The 15411-nt window shown below is 44.2% G+C and overlaps 1 non-coding gene across 1 annotated transcript; it reads right to left on the bottom strand.

The window, feature by feature from the left end:
- Positions 1–13317: 13317 nt before the first annotated feature.
- TRNAT-GGU (transfer RNA threonine (anticodon GGU)) lies at positions 13318–13392 on the bottom strand. The gene has a single exon. It is a non-coding gene; the product is annotated as a tRNA-Thr (tRNA).
- Between the last annotated feature and the right edge of the window lie 2019 nt (positions 13393–15411).

Raw genomic sequence — 15411 nt, 5'->3', positions numbered from 1 at the left:
TAAAGGAAAGTCCAAATCTGGATCGCTTCACCAAATGACATAAGCTCCAAAAAATCCTTCATGAAAGAGTGGCAATGACCTCTTCAATAAGCACAGCACAGACGGTAACTCTAGATATTCCACCGTTTCGATAGTAGACCTTCTTCAGTTTACATGCCATTACATGAAGAAGATCTCTGTGGATCATGTACCTGTGAGTATATTATAGAACTGAGCTTTGTTCGAAGGAATTTATTTTTGTTGTGACTATAATATAGATATTCATATTTAAAGATTTTTTGTGTAACATATACTGTTTTTGTACAACTACTTTCGGTATAGAGGTGTAATTTATATATCACCACCTGGAGGTTGACAATCCTACTCATGACTAAGATCCTTGAAAAATCATGAAACAGCTTAAAATTTTGCTATCTTTAATATACTTTCTGGGTTTGAATTTTTAAGGCACGCACTTCAGTAAAAATAATGTTCATGTTTCCTCATACTCGTAAGTGCTTAAAATATGCACTAAAATGTTAGTTTTCAAAGTCAAGGCCAGATTACTGTCGAAGGCTTTCACGGTCAGAGTTCATTGGTTCTTGTAGGTTATCCAGGCTGTGTAACCGTGGTTCCACGGTTACACAGAACGGATAACCTACAAGAATCAAGGCCAGATTGGTTGGAGCATAGGGTCACTGACCCACCAGACTGAGCTGCCTTGAGTCTGAGGAGGCAGGATAGCAGTCTCACTGCACTACCACATCTCAGGTTTTCAGTTAACCCACAAGCAAAAGGAATGCTAACAGCATGATACTAATAATGTCCCCCCCTCCGAAGTAATTCTGATTGACTTCATTAGGGCTTACTCCCATTTAAGTGTGCACAACATCCATCTACAGGGAGGCATTTCTGGATCTCAGGAGTGCTCATTCAGTGGAGCAAACCAGGCAAGAAGCATAATGCCCATGTACAACCCATTCTGTAGACGATGTTTAGAACATTGCCCATACTGATACATTTCATACTGATAGAGCCAGCGTGGTGTAGTGGTTAAGAGCAGTGGACTCTAATCTGGAGAACCGGGTTCGACTCCCCACTCCTCCACATGAGCGGCGGATGCTAATCTGGCGAATCAGGTTGGTTTCCCCACTCCTACACATGAAGCCTGCTGGGTGACCTTGGGCTAGTCACAACACTCTTAGAGCTCTCTCAGTCCCATCTACCCTCACAGGGATGGTCAGTTGTGGGGAGGGGAAGGGAAGGTGATTGTAAGCCGGTTTGATTGTAAGCTGGTTTGATTCATGTAAAAACCAACTCCTCCCCTCCTCCTTCTTCCTGTTCTGATATTTCACTGTTATTTAATTGTTTTGTAAGCCAAGTTAAGGGCCCTGAGGTTGAAAGATGGGATAAAAATAGATTCATTCTAATTAATTAATTCACCATCTGTCAACACAGCAGATGTGAAAAAACTGTGGACAAGGCATGGGGTCGGACTGTTCACAAATGAGAAGCAGAGATGTAGATGCAAAAAATTGTTCTGGATCACAAATGTTGTCCAGGGACACGGAGTTCTGTGATTTTGGTTGCACAAAAAAAGAACTTCCGTTTCCCACACTCATAGCACTGTAGCTCCTGCCATCTACTTCTGTTTGGGCAGCCAGTTCCAGGCTTTATGAGTGCTCACTGATACAAACATTATTTAATGGTGCTGGGAGACTTTTATATAGCAAGCGAAAACTTTTTTTTTTAACTGCTTATTTTCTCCAATAACCTTTATGACATTCACGTTGATTTAAAATGCATTTTAGAGTGTGTCTACCCATTCAGGGAGAAGATGGAAAACAACCATTATAGTTTCCTTAGCAACACATAATGTACCTGCTACCCTGCTTTAATTTTGTTCATTCCTGGTTAAGTCTTTTAGATATGAATCCAGAATGTGGTATTGGTCTACTAACTAAAGAACATTTTGGGTGATGCAGTTCATTAACAGAAGCCATCGAGGGTCAGCTTTGTGACCTGTGTATGATTTGCAGTTCAGAAGAAAGATGGTGGTGAGGTGAGGTCTAGGCTGAGCCAGCCTACTTCTGAGGTTGTGAAACTGGCATCTGTCAGTTCTTCAATAACTAGAAACAGCAGTGCAAAGTAAAGCATAATGCTATTGCCCATTATGCTAGCCACATACCCTGTGAGGGATGAGGATATAGCTTGGACTTGATTTTGCACATCTATTACTAGAGTTGTCAACTTCCAGGGACTAGCTGGAGATCTCCTGCTATTACAACCGATATCCAGCTGATAGAGATTTGTTCACCTGGATAAAATGGCCGCTTTGGCAATTGGACTCTAGGGCATTGAAGTCCCTCCCCTCCCCAAACCCTGCCCACCTCAGGCTCCACCCCCAAAACCTCCCGCCAGTGGCAGTGAGGGACCCGGCAACCCTACCTATCACAATGGATTTGGCTGGGTAGCTCAAATTGGTTTGTGATATTCCCCTTCCAAATCACCGCCCTTTGAACTCCCTTCCTTCTTAGTGTTTTCCGATTTTGACCTTAACATATACCCTGCATTTATAGGAGCTGGATACAACTGGAGTGACTGATTTTCCCTGTTTCAATGTTGCAATAATGGCCAAAGCAGCGTCTTTTCTGTGCATCGTTTAAAGGCACAGAAGCTCTTTCAAGGGAGACCTGGCAAATCTATGTCTCCTTCTCTCTTGAGGAGGGGCCGTGGCTCAGTGGTAGAGCCTCTGCTTGGCATGCAGAAGGTCCCAGGTTCAATCACCGGCATCTCCAGTTAAAGGGACTAGGCAAGCAGGTGATGTGAAAGACCTCTGCCTGAGACCCTGGACAGCCGCTGCCAGTCAGAGTAGACAATACGGATTTTGATGGACCAAGGGTCTGGTTCAGAATAAGGCAGCTTCATCTGAGTCTATGAATCATTTTGAATAACATCTGAGAATATTACTGAGTATCCTGAAGTAACTGAACTGAGAATTAAGAACTGTGCCTGAAACCATCTAAGATTTTGAACGGCCTGTAACCATTAAAGCTTTGTGCCTCTCTTGAAGAATAACCAACAATCTAAAAACCTTTCTGTGAATAATAAACATAATTTTTATTCATGCTTTTAAATTCAGCTTCAGCCTCTCTTTCTATTTCTACTGGGGGGAAGAGAAGGGAAACTCTCCTCACTTAAGCAAGGGTGACAGACGGTGGGGTATAAAGAGTATTAAAATCCTCCTCACAATTACTGGCAACAGGGAGAAATTTGTGAGGGTCCAAGAAGATGGGGAAAGAGGAACAGAAACTCTCCTTCCTCCCCTTCCTCACAAGGGATAAACCGTTATGTCTGGCCATGAAGAAAAGTCTTCGAAAGGTTGGAATGGTTAAAAATTCAAGATAATCTGAGAGCACTGGAAAAGACGGGGTGTTCTATCCCCAGAAGGAGGGTGTGCATTTATTTTTTGGCATCACCACATAGTTCAAGATGGTCCCTTTGTTCTAAATCTGTATCTTATTCATTACTAAAGGGAGGTCTGAGGGAAAACTTGGAAAGGAAATCTGTAAACTTGAAAGTCTTTTTATCTACTGTCTTTGTGCAAGAAGAAACAAAAGGGTCAAACTCAGTCCATTTCAAAAGTTCAGGAAGAAAATCCTGATCTAATAGGGGTGGGGGGAATCTGAATTTCACCACAGCTTTTTCCATGGCAACATCACGCTGACAAAATTCCTTGGGCATAAAGCATTCTATTCAGTTTCTAGTTGTATCTGAAAAAGTGAGCTGTGACTCACGAATGCTCATACCCTACCAGAAATTTTGTTAGTCTTTCAGGTGCTACTGGACTCTTGCTCTTTTCTACTGCTACAGATAGACTAACACAGCTACCCATCGTGATTCTCTTCATTAGAGAGAGGATTTTCAGTCTGTATCAAAAGAATCCCTCACCACATTTTTTTAACTTTACAAATTATTACTTCTGCAGAACACATGCATTTTGGATGTTGTAAAATACATTTTGAATGAATTTGCGTATTGAGTTTTTGTAATAATTGGCTGACAGATTTTGACTGGTTGCCTATACATCTGGAGAATGCTGGAAGTGTTATTCAAATATACAAAACTATTCTTTCAATTTGTCACATTTTACAATTGCAAAAATCCAGTACAGACAAGCTGCCAAATCAATTTGTCAAAAGCTGTATAATTAATTATTTCTTCCATAGAGAAGTGAATAATATAGCTTTGGGGGAATAGCAATTGAATCTGCTCTCATTTTGCCTAGAAATTGCATATAGTTGAAACGCATGCTGGCACAGCAAAGAAAGGCAGCAGCTTGGTCAATCCTACTACATCACTCCAGCCTGAATCTTGTAAAGATTTTGACATCACATGCCTACAATTCTGCAGAAAGCCCCCTGGAATGAAAACAGTCCAGTCCTCTCTACATTGATTTTTTGCTTGCTGCAAAACATGTAGTAACTTGTGAAGAGCATCTTTAGTTTTATAGCACCTACTGCTCACAATCCTGTGATACAGACAATTATTTATGTTGGCTATACTAAATGCCATTCCATCAGGGGAGTTAATGGGTCATCTAAATAGGGCATTGTATTGTGAGAGAGTATGCCGATGTGGTTCTGGCCAAATACACACTCTTCAGTATTCCTTGTTTAGCTGTGACCTGTTCAATGAAGCAAGAGAAAGATGGATAAAGGCTTTTATCTGGGAATCTGCTTGTGAATTGGAAAATTTGAGGGTTCTTTTAGCAGGGGTGGATTTTAATACCACATTGGCAGTTGCCAAGTTTTTATCTCAGTCAATCAAGATAAAAAAAATACTACTTCTTTTATTGCTTATCTGTCTGTCTGTATCTTAGTGTGACATTGGTCAGGGCCGAATGGTCCATATGAACAGTATCATTTAAGTAAAGTAAGTACCTATGCTCAAGTTCTGAAAAGAAAAAAACAGACAAACCAAACTGTAGTCATATGAAGGTTTCTATGTTTAATTTCAGGCTTTTGTTACACCTTAGTAGCCCATAACCTCTGCCTTTATATAAGTATTAAATTCAGTACCTATTTTTAATTGTGCATAGAGGTTGATCATGTGTACTGAATTTGTGTGTGACAAAGTAGCTTACCTTCTGCTGGCATGATATTTTCTGATTTAATTGGGAATTGAATCTTACAACTTTGCCTGAATTTTGACATTTCCAGCATTAGTTTGCTATGACAATAAAATGTACTCAATGAAAAGCTGTATTTTAGGTAGTAAGGAAAACTGTGTTTCAAGTTTAAACTTACAAGACTGCATTTGTTTTATGATAAAATGAAGTCGGCGACAATTGCCCTTCTATTGCAAAGAAAACAAAATTTAGCCCAGGTTACTTCTTATTGCAGTCATCAGTGAGACAGAAAAGATGCAAAGGTCTCTCGTTACCTTGCTGCTGAAGAAACACTGTACTTAGGTAACTGATTTCAGCTTTATTTGGAATGTTTCACTGCATTTATTTTTTCTCATTTAAACATGATTAAGGCAGGATTCTAATCACGATATGAAGGAAGTCAGGCAAATTCACTGGGTTTCATTCAGCCCACCATGGGTATGCACATTTCCAAAGAGCTGGCTTCCTCCTTCCCACCATGGCTGTCCCATGACTGTTCAGACTTTACTTCAGAAGGCAGAACCACTGGGCCTCTGCATCCCAGCAAGAACCCCCTGCAAGCCCCTGTATCAGTAGCTTCAGGCGGTGTCTGCACACCAGAAGATGACATGGACTAACTTTCCCAGGAGATGGCACCCATTAACCATGTTCCATCCTGGGAATATGAGACCCTCTCATCACCACCTAGCTGGGATGGGGGTTATCGTTTCATTCAGGACCCTCCTATACATAATCACTCTCAGTACCCCAACAGCACAGAAATTCAGGGGACTGCGTTAAGGACCAGAGCAGAAGATGGAGAACTTCTGGGGAGAATGAGCCCTCCCCTCAGCTGGTCCTATTTGATAGGGAAGACACAAGTTGACACCACAATCAGTTCCAGTAAATGTGAAGAGCAAGTGCACTTGCAGGCTCAGCTGTAAGCACTCTGGTAGCTACCTGGACTTTGGCTGTGGTAACATCTCCCTCCCTTCTTGTTTTGCCTCATAACCAGTTACTGGGCTAAACAGCTCCTTACCTCCTCCTTGCCTTGACTTTAGCCAGGCTACTCCATAGCCTCCTCTGCAGTTCATAGCTCCTTGTTTTGCTGGACCTGCCTCACCATTAAGACCAGGATTTCGAGCTACTTGTCTCCTGTGGCAAGAAAATGTGACTGTGGCACATGTATATGTGCACTGAGCTTTATCAGGTTGTTGCCATAATTCTATTCAGGCTTTCCCCTCTGTTCTGCCTTAGTTGACTAACCCTTTATGGGGTTATATATGGTGTGAAGATGTCTTCCATTCTCCATAACGCCTTGATGGGAGTACGTATCAGTATCCAGACAGAGGAAAGAAATGGGACTCTCTTATGCTTCCTGACTATATTCTGATTTGATTTCATGACATTGCCACACAAACTGTTTCAGTTGTCCACATGATGTCATAGGATTTTCCACATCAAAGGTGTCAAAGATAAGGTCTGAAGGCTGGATCTGGCCCTTTGAGCACTGTTATCTGGCCTACGAGCCAAGGCAGCCACCCCCGCTCCCAATTCTGAGCCGCTGGGGCCTTCCAATTCGCAATGCTTGCTGGCTGGGACCTCCACGTGGAGGTCTGAGCCTGCAGGCAGCAGGGATTGGAAGGTGGGGGCTCCAGCCCAGCAGTTGGATTGCCTTCCCCTGCTGCCCCTGAAGTCGGGGGAGAGGTATGTGTGGGGCTCACCAGCCGAGGCAGTCACCCCCTAGTCCTGATTTGGGCTGGAAAGCCCCCTGCGAGCTTGCGAGCTGAGGCAGCCTCCCCCTTATTCTTATCTAGGCTGGCAAGCTTGCTGTGGGCTTGCCAGATGAGACAGACACCCCCCCTCCCAGTCCTGATCTGGGCTGGCGAGCCCGCTGCAGACTGGTACACATGGCCAGGACAAATGATACTTATGCCATACCTGGTCCTAGTAAGAAATGAGTTTGACACCCCTGTTCAGCTGGGATTACCTCAGCAAGAAGTCTCCTTAAAAAAAAAAAAAATTAGATGAAGCTGCAGTTTGGGCAATGAAGCAGCTAAGAACAAGTGATGAGTGGGATACCAAAAAGGAAGTATGGAAGATGGGTTTTTCAAAATCACACTTAAACATGGCTAATGGAGGTTAAGCCTACCACTACTTCTTCCAAAGCTCGGAGAGCCCAAATACGTATAAATAAAATTCCTTTCATATATATCCTATACATGCCACTGAAGATAAAAATGGCTTCTTCCTTTTAAGGCAGTGCTTGTCCTGCTACTGTCTTCTGATTTCAACGATAACACTAACAAGTCTATGCTTGGTCTTACAAACTCTCTGAACAAGGCCCCGTAAGACAATTAACTCTAGCAGCTCTCAGGCCATCAGATCGTTAGTTCCTAATTATGGACCAATAAGGTAGAATAGAATGTCCACTATCTTGATCTGCCCAAGGCCTTCCACAGACAATTGTGTAAACCCCACAGAAGTGCCATTCTCTTGGTTATAGTAACTAGTTCTACTTCTTGGCCAGGCACCAACTAGGGTCTGGAGATCTTCTGGAACTACAACGGATCTCCAGATGATAGAAATCAGTTCCCCTGCAGAAAGTGTCAGTTTCAGCAGATTGACTCTATGGCCATGCTGAAGTCCTTTCCCTCCCCAAACCCCACCCTGCTCAGGCTCTACCCACCAAAATCTCCAGGAATTTCCCAACATGTTAGCAACCCTACCTTGAACAGAAGCATACATTACAGTGCAGCCTTTCTAGAAGAAGAAGAAGAGTTGGTTTTTATATGCCGACTTTCTCTACCACTTAAGGAAGAATCAAATCAGGTTACAATCACCTTCTCTTCCCCTGCCCACAACAGTTACCTTGCGAGGTAGGTGAGGCTGAGAGAGTCCTGATCAAACTGGGACTAGCCCAAGGTCACCCAGCTGGCTTCATGTGTAGGAGTGGGGAAACCAACCTGGTTCACCAGATTAGTATCTGCCACTCATGTGGAAGAGTAGGGAATCAAACCCGGTTCTCCAGATTGGAGTCCACCGCTCCAAACACTGCTCTTAACCACTACACTACGCTGGCTCTCTAAATCTGCTGTAGGATGTTAGCCCACACAACTGTTACCTCAGAACTTTTAACCGGACTTTGTCTCATTCTTTCCACCTGTCACAGCCTTTTTCACAATTCAAATACATTTAGCAATTGTTGTTTTTACTGAACAAGCGTGTTTCTCCACATTAAGGGGGAGGGATGTCCAGGAAACTGTCCCCTCCAACTGTCCCTTTTTGTTCATAGGAAGAAATTAAATGAAACCCTGACAATGCCCTTCCTGTCCTGCTTGGAAGGACAGATAGCTAGTGCTCTGGGGCTGCCAACTCCTTGCCACTTCTTTAAGTGGAATCTCGATTTCAGACTTTCTTACTGAATCAAATCCTGAATCAGTAATGTGTGGTATCCAGTACACTGACCCTCTTGTCACTTATTTACATTGAAGTTATAGCCTAGGCATCCCATCCTGTTTTACTTTTTTCGTTTGTAAAACCAAGATGTTTATTTAGCTCACAGAATGTGGAGAACAACTTCTGTGGTGTGCGGTATTAAGTTTAATCATGTTGGCTTTGTGTAAAGTTGTTTAAACATGTATAAGCTATTATTGTTATGAGTCGACTGTCCATGAAAATTGGCCAACTACATTTGGAGCACCTCGCTAATCATGGTAATTAAAGAGGCTTCAGAATTAATTACAACTCTCTGGCTGAGTAATTTATTCAGGTGTGGAGCTTGCTGATGTCGCATCAGCTCACTTTGAACAAGAAATATTTAGGTCAGATATTGTTTGTTTACTAGGTGAACATGTTACCCATTTCTTGCATTTCAACTTTCATCCAGTGGGTATTTTAAGTTGTATGGTGAACATTTTATAAACTAAGAACTAGAGGGCTGCATATAGGGTTGCCAGCCTCCAGGTAGTAGCTGGAGATCTCCTGCTATTACAACTGTTCTCCAGCTGATAGAGATCAGTTCACCTGGAGAAAATGGTTGCTTTGGCAATTGGACTCCATAGCATTGAAGTCCCTCCCCTCCCCAAACCCCGCCCTCCTCAGGCTCCACCCCAAAAACCTCCCGCCAGTTCCAAAGAGGGACCTGGCAACCCTAGCTATATACCATGTTCCAGACCATTAACAAGTTGAAAACATATACTGTAATGGGAAGTATTTAAAGTCATACAATTAAAGAGTATCGACCTTAACATGGAACCCAGGGGGACTCTGCTTACTACTTCCCTCCATCTTGAAAATATCTCACACAGCTTTTGTGCATGCAGTCACCCTGATCCCTAGCATAGTCTTTAGGGTAGCCCAAGGAACCCTCTCCCCTGTTTAGAGTGAGAACTGCCTGCCTCTACTTTGGCAGAGCTTAATGGCATTGCCATATGGCCAAGATCTAATTGTCTGCATAGTGACATCTATTGGGGTGTTCGGTGCACTATTTTGGTCCACAGTTCCATGATACTATCTGAGCTTCCAGCATGTGGCCTTTGTCGTAGCTGGCTGGAGGCTGGAGATTGGCTTGGAGAATTTTTGGGGGGTGGGATCTTCTGGGCATGGAGTAGGGCTCACTGGGGTCATGGGGGGAAGGCAGAATTGAATTTCCTACATTGTGCCGGGGGTTGGACTAGATGACCCTGTCGTTACCTTCCAACACTATGATTCTATAAATCTTTCAGTTTGTTAAAAGGCAGCAAATACCTTGTGTTTAATTGCCCTCTACTGGTCATAAATGGAAATGTGCATTAATGTCCACATTAGTAAAACCACAATAAACAGCTTAAAATTATGAGTAGCACATAGGTCTTAAATTCATTTACCTGGAAGAAGTCCCATTGAAATCTCACCCAAGAATATTTGATTCTTCACACTAGTCAAAAAATTACTTTTGTAATGCTCTCTAGCAACAACAACAAACCTCTGAATGCCAGTGCCAGGAGGCAACATCAAGGGGAAGCGTTGGCCTCAAAAATAAATGGTTGGCCACAGTGTGAGAAAAGATACTGGGATTACAACTGATCTCCAGGTTACAGTTCAGTTCACCTGTTGAAAATGGCCACTTTGGAAGGTAGAATTGTTGCACCCCAATTATCCGTAGAGTCCAATGATAGACAATTGAGAGGAGGTTGGATGAAAACTAACAGCTCTTTATTTGATCAAAGATAGAACCAGGTGTGCAACTCCGTACCCAAACGTAGGCGGGAGACCAACACCCCCCCCCCCAAGAGGCAAGCAGTAAGATTTATAACTTTCAGGCAATTATGTTTTACAATAAAATATACTTTTCGAACATTCGATGCTTCATTATTCATTGTTCTCTACTTGCGATATGTATTTCAGTGATCAGCGATTCTCTAAGCGCAGCGCGTCTAGCTTGTCAATTTCACTAGCCGGTAACATGCTGTGCTTACTTCAGATAAGAGAGTTCTCTGCGTTCCTGAATGGGAGGGGAGAAAGAGAGCTTCAGCCTGGAAAGGGGGGTCTGAGCGGGCTATGCTTGTGTGTGTGTGTGTGTTACTGCTTTCAGGAACTTCAGTGAAGGGAGGGTTTTTTTTGCTTGGTGCTTGCGTGTCTGCTTATACCTGTGTCCATGTGAATGCTGGGGACTATTCATGGGCACTTCAGAATCTATGGCATTATTCCCCATTGTTCTCCTCCTCTCAAATCCCGCCCTCTTCCCTCAGGCTCTACCCCCAAAATCTCTAGGTATTTTCCAACCCAAAGCTGGCAACCCTAACCCACACTCATACTGCACCTGTAGGCAACTTTCCAGTTAATATAGTGGTTAATCTGTGTTGAAATCATGGCTTCATTCTGCTTCATAGTAACTGCAATAAAGGAGTAATAGCTCAGTTGCCCAGCATAATCACTGACAATGTAGAATCGTGTCAGGCTGTCTCAAGTTGTTTACACAGAGGCTTGACAGGGTTCCATGCACTACATCGCTCCTTTGAAACATGGAGGCTTTCATAGCAATGAGAGGCTGCCAGAGTGTGATTTATCAAGCATCTGAAAAAGCAGACAAATATTGTAACTGTTCTGATAAGAACTTTGTGCCGATCTTTCTAGCACCCTGAGTCTTAACACGTCAGTTTAAATCCTATCTAGCATGAACAGAGCCTGTGGCGGTAAACTTTCAAACCTCCTCCCTTCAAGCAGCATGCTGTTTCCCCTGAAATCGTGCCCCTGGAGATTACCAGACACCCTCTTGGACACCCTTTGGAACAGCATGGGGGAGCAAATAAGGTGTATGCAGAGGGAAAGGGTAGGATCAAGGTCCGGTGATGCCCGATGGTGGATGACAGGGGCACTTGGTGAGCAGCAGCAGTGGATGGCAGATGATTTCCCCTCTCCAGGGGGAGGAGGATGAGATGGGCCCAGGGCATGTCTCCCAGCAAAGCAGGTATGTTCAATAGCGATGCCAGCCACTGTGTGGGCAAATGAGGCCAGGGCTACGGGTCCTCCTTAACCACCTGACAGCACAATGTACACTCCCCACCCACCCCGGCATGGGACACCTGAACCCAGGGGAGTCAGTGGCCATTCTTGCCATCCTCTCTGTCTGGCATACAACTAGTCCACCTCCTACCTTATTGACAACATCACCATCCACCGTTTCAATCAGGCACAAAGTCTTGCCTTCACCCTTGATCCTTCTCTCTCCTTTGTGCCCATATTAAATCAAAAGGAGATCAATGTTGCTCCTTCTATAAACTTTTTTTTTTAAACGGACACTTCTCCTCCCTCCCATTATCTCTGTTTTTCTCTTGTTATGCAGAAGCCCTGCAGGCATAATTTTGGCAACCTCTTTCCCAAAATCAGCCTAATCCAGTATCTTAAAATGTACAAATCCAACTTTCATTTGAAAATGAAGCAAGCCTGTTTCAGCTCACCATAGAGCTCATGTAGGGCTGCCAGCCTCCAGGTGGGGCCTTGAGATCTCCCAGAATTATAACTGATATCCAAACCACAGAGATCAGTTCCCCTGGAGAGAATGGCTGCTTTGGAGTGTGGACTGTAATGGCATTAAACCACACTGTGATTCCTCCCCAGGTTTTACTTCCCATTCTGCACAGCCATCTTGCTAATCTATGGGCCTCTAGGCAATCTCATTCTCTCACCTGAGTTGCTGTGCCTCATTCTGAGGGAAGAGTAAGAAGGCAGACAAGGACACCCTTTCCCTCATTCCTAATACTCAAGAGCTACCTAAGGTTCAGCAGTGGTAGGTAAAGACAACTCTACATACTTAGAGGTACTCTGGCAATTACAGCAGTTATAATTATATATTTGCCTTATTTTATTATATGATGGGTAGAACAGAGCATACAGTAGTCATGCGGCTCTTTTGGTTGATGGTAAATGCAAATGTGGCTTTCTGTGAGCTGCAAAGTGAGTACCATTGCCATAGTGGTTTTTCCTCCTTGTCTCATCTCACCAAAGATAACCTGACCATTTCTTATTGGATTCTATTGACGTAATATAAAGATTTTCACTTAGTAACACCGCTGAAAGCGCGCTGGGCACTCAGTGGGACAAGGACTTCTATTTTAGTCCTTAGGTTAATTGCTGAGTAAGTTACAAGCCAAAAAACACCATTCTTGGTGTTTATGCTTGCTGGGATGCTGTTAATTTTGCATTTATCAACATTATTCAATGTCTCATAATCACTTTGTAGTACATCCTATTTTAGCACACCTCACATTTACTGTGAAAACATGAGTGCCCTCTTGTGTATGAAAAAAGTAATACATAATTGTAAACTGACACTGAGTAATTCGTTTATTACAAGACAATAATAGTATTGAAACGCCTTCACTCAGCCTGATTCAAGCTTTCTCTATGGGTCTTGACAACCAGTTTCATTATACAGCTTACAGATAGTTGTTAAATAGAGTTTGCAAACAATAGAAGAGGATTCATTTGTATTTCAGCAAGTGCTGCAGGGGCTTCCCTCTGACCTTTGCATTCCTGTCCTGAGCATGGTGGGGGCTGTCCAGTAGCACATGAACATATGAAGCTGCCTTATACTGAATCAGACCCATGGTCCATCAAAGTCAGTATTGTCTACTCAGACTGGCAGCGGCTCTCCAGGGTCTCAGGCAGAGGTCTTTCACATCACCTACCTACCCAGTCCCTTTAACTGGAGATGCCGGGGATTGAACCCGGGACCTTCTGCATACCAAGCAGATGCTCTACCACTGAGCCAAGGCCCCTCCCCCACAGGTACAGTAGTGCCTGTTTAGGTTTTGCTGACCTGGGCACAGTGGAGCTTTTTCCTCCAGCCAGTTCTTTGGATTTCCATCAGATGAAGGGAATGTAGCAGGAAGGGTGGGGGGAACCTGTTCCAGGGTCTTTCCGTCACCCAGTCTGCTCCTGTTCCCATGTTGTTAGTGCTTAGGCAAAAGCCAAGTCCCAGTAACACTTGCCAGCCTTTCAGCAGCTCACATAGGAGCTCGTTGGTGACAGCTTGCGTCTGAAAGATGGCGGCAGGTGTAACCTATGTACATTGCTTCCTTCCATGTCACTGATGTCTCCCCTTGCCCTTATTGCGTTGATTCCAGCAGCAAAACAGCAACATTCACTATGTGCACGATCACTCCACTACTGTTATCCTATCCCTTGTATCTATGTATTCGCCTTCCCAGTCATTAAAACAGTGGCCAGGTGACCACTGAATACTCTGTGTGGTACCCCCCATATATACTTTTCAATTACCAGAGTATCTCGGATAACACAGGACTGTTTCCACCACTGACCCCTGGCCAACCTGCCAAGGGACAGGGCTTCCTTCTCTGCTTTCTTGTTCTCTCATCAGCATGAGGCATAGCTAGGGTTGCCATGTCCCTCTTCACCACGGGTGGGAGGTTTTGGGGGCAGAGCCTGAGGAGGGCAAGGTTTGGGGAGGGACTTCAATGGCATAGAGTCCAATTGCCAAAGTGGCCATTTTCTCCAGGTGAATGGATCTCAGTTCAGCTGGAGATCAGTTGTAATAGCAGGAGATCTCCAGCTAGTACCTGGAGGCTGGCAACCCTAGGCATAGAGGTCAGGCAAGAGAGTGAAACTGCCAAGGCACCCTCTGAAGAGCAAGCTGGTCATGGACAAAGGGGAATAAAGCTACCAAAACCCCACCACAGCCAGCTTGCTCTTTCCTTAAACATCTGCCACAGTAGTGGTTTTACTCACTCTTTTCGGCTCATGCTTGCTCACCTTCTGGGGGGTGGGGACGTTGGAAAGGACGGTTTTTTCTCTTTATGGCATGAGACATGCAGTTCAGGGAGGTGTACACCTTACCCCCCCATCCTACTAGCAACAGCTGTTTCAATCTGCAAATCACCTACCAACCACAGGCCCTACCGCCAATGAACTTCCCATTTTCCTGTCGGGGAAGGCGCCACATTGAAGAAGGGTGCTCAGAGTGAACCACGGGTGGTCTATCAAAAAGCCACATGTGGCTCCTGAGCCGCCATCACTGCGTTAAAGACAGCAAATAATAGGAACGACGAACAATACAGACAAGATAATTCACAGTGGGTCGCCATGTTAGTCTGTCTGCAGGAGTAGAAAAGAGCAAGAGCCCAGTAGCACCTCCAAGACTAACAAAAATAACTAACAAAACAACAGCCTAACAAAGACTAACAAAAATAACTAACAGAAAGTATCTGACGAAGTGAGCTGTGGCTCACGAAAGCTCCTACCCTGCCAGAAAATATTTTTGTTAGTCTTTAAGGTGCTGCTGGACTCTTGCCCTTTTCTACTAATACAGACAAGGTACTCGAAGAAGAGCATTAGCAAAAGATATTTGGAAAGGCTCGCTAAGGTCTCTGTTTAACGTTCAGAGTACGGAAACAGCCTGTAGCGCGTAATTAACAGGTTGGTTTCAACCGCCTTACACCCCAACGGCCAGAACGCAACTGACGCCAGGCATCCGGAAGTGAAACATAAAGAGACGGAAATGGCTTTAAACCATAGAGAACGAAAGATCCCAGACCAGTCAGACACGGCCTCTAGTGGGCGCGGCTTAACAGCCAGAATCACCATAGGCTACATTCGGCTTTTAAAAAGACACCCGTCCTTTTTTTTCCCTACGCCCAATGAGAAGGCGTGGGGGAGGACGGGGGCGTGGCTAGCCTCGGTCTCGTCCGTTCATGTCTATATAAGGAGTTGAAAAGCTGCAACGCGTTCTTTCTTCGGCGAGCGGCGTTGCTTTGCTGGGAGGCGTCGTTTTACAAGTAGGT

Source organism: Euleptes europaea, chromosome 10 (assembly GCF_029931775.1).
Source record: "Euleptes europaea isolate rEulEur1 chromosome 10, rEulEur1.hap1, whole genome shotgun sequence".
Taxonomy (NCBI): domain Eukaryota; kingdom Metazoa; phylum Chordata; class Lepidosauria; order Squamata; family Sphaerodactylidae; genus Euleptes; species Euleptes europaea.
The sequence above is the reverse complement of the archived record's forward strand: the minus strand, read 5'-3'. Positions and strand labels throughout refer to the sequence as shown.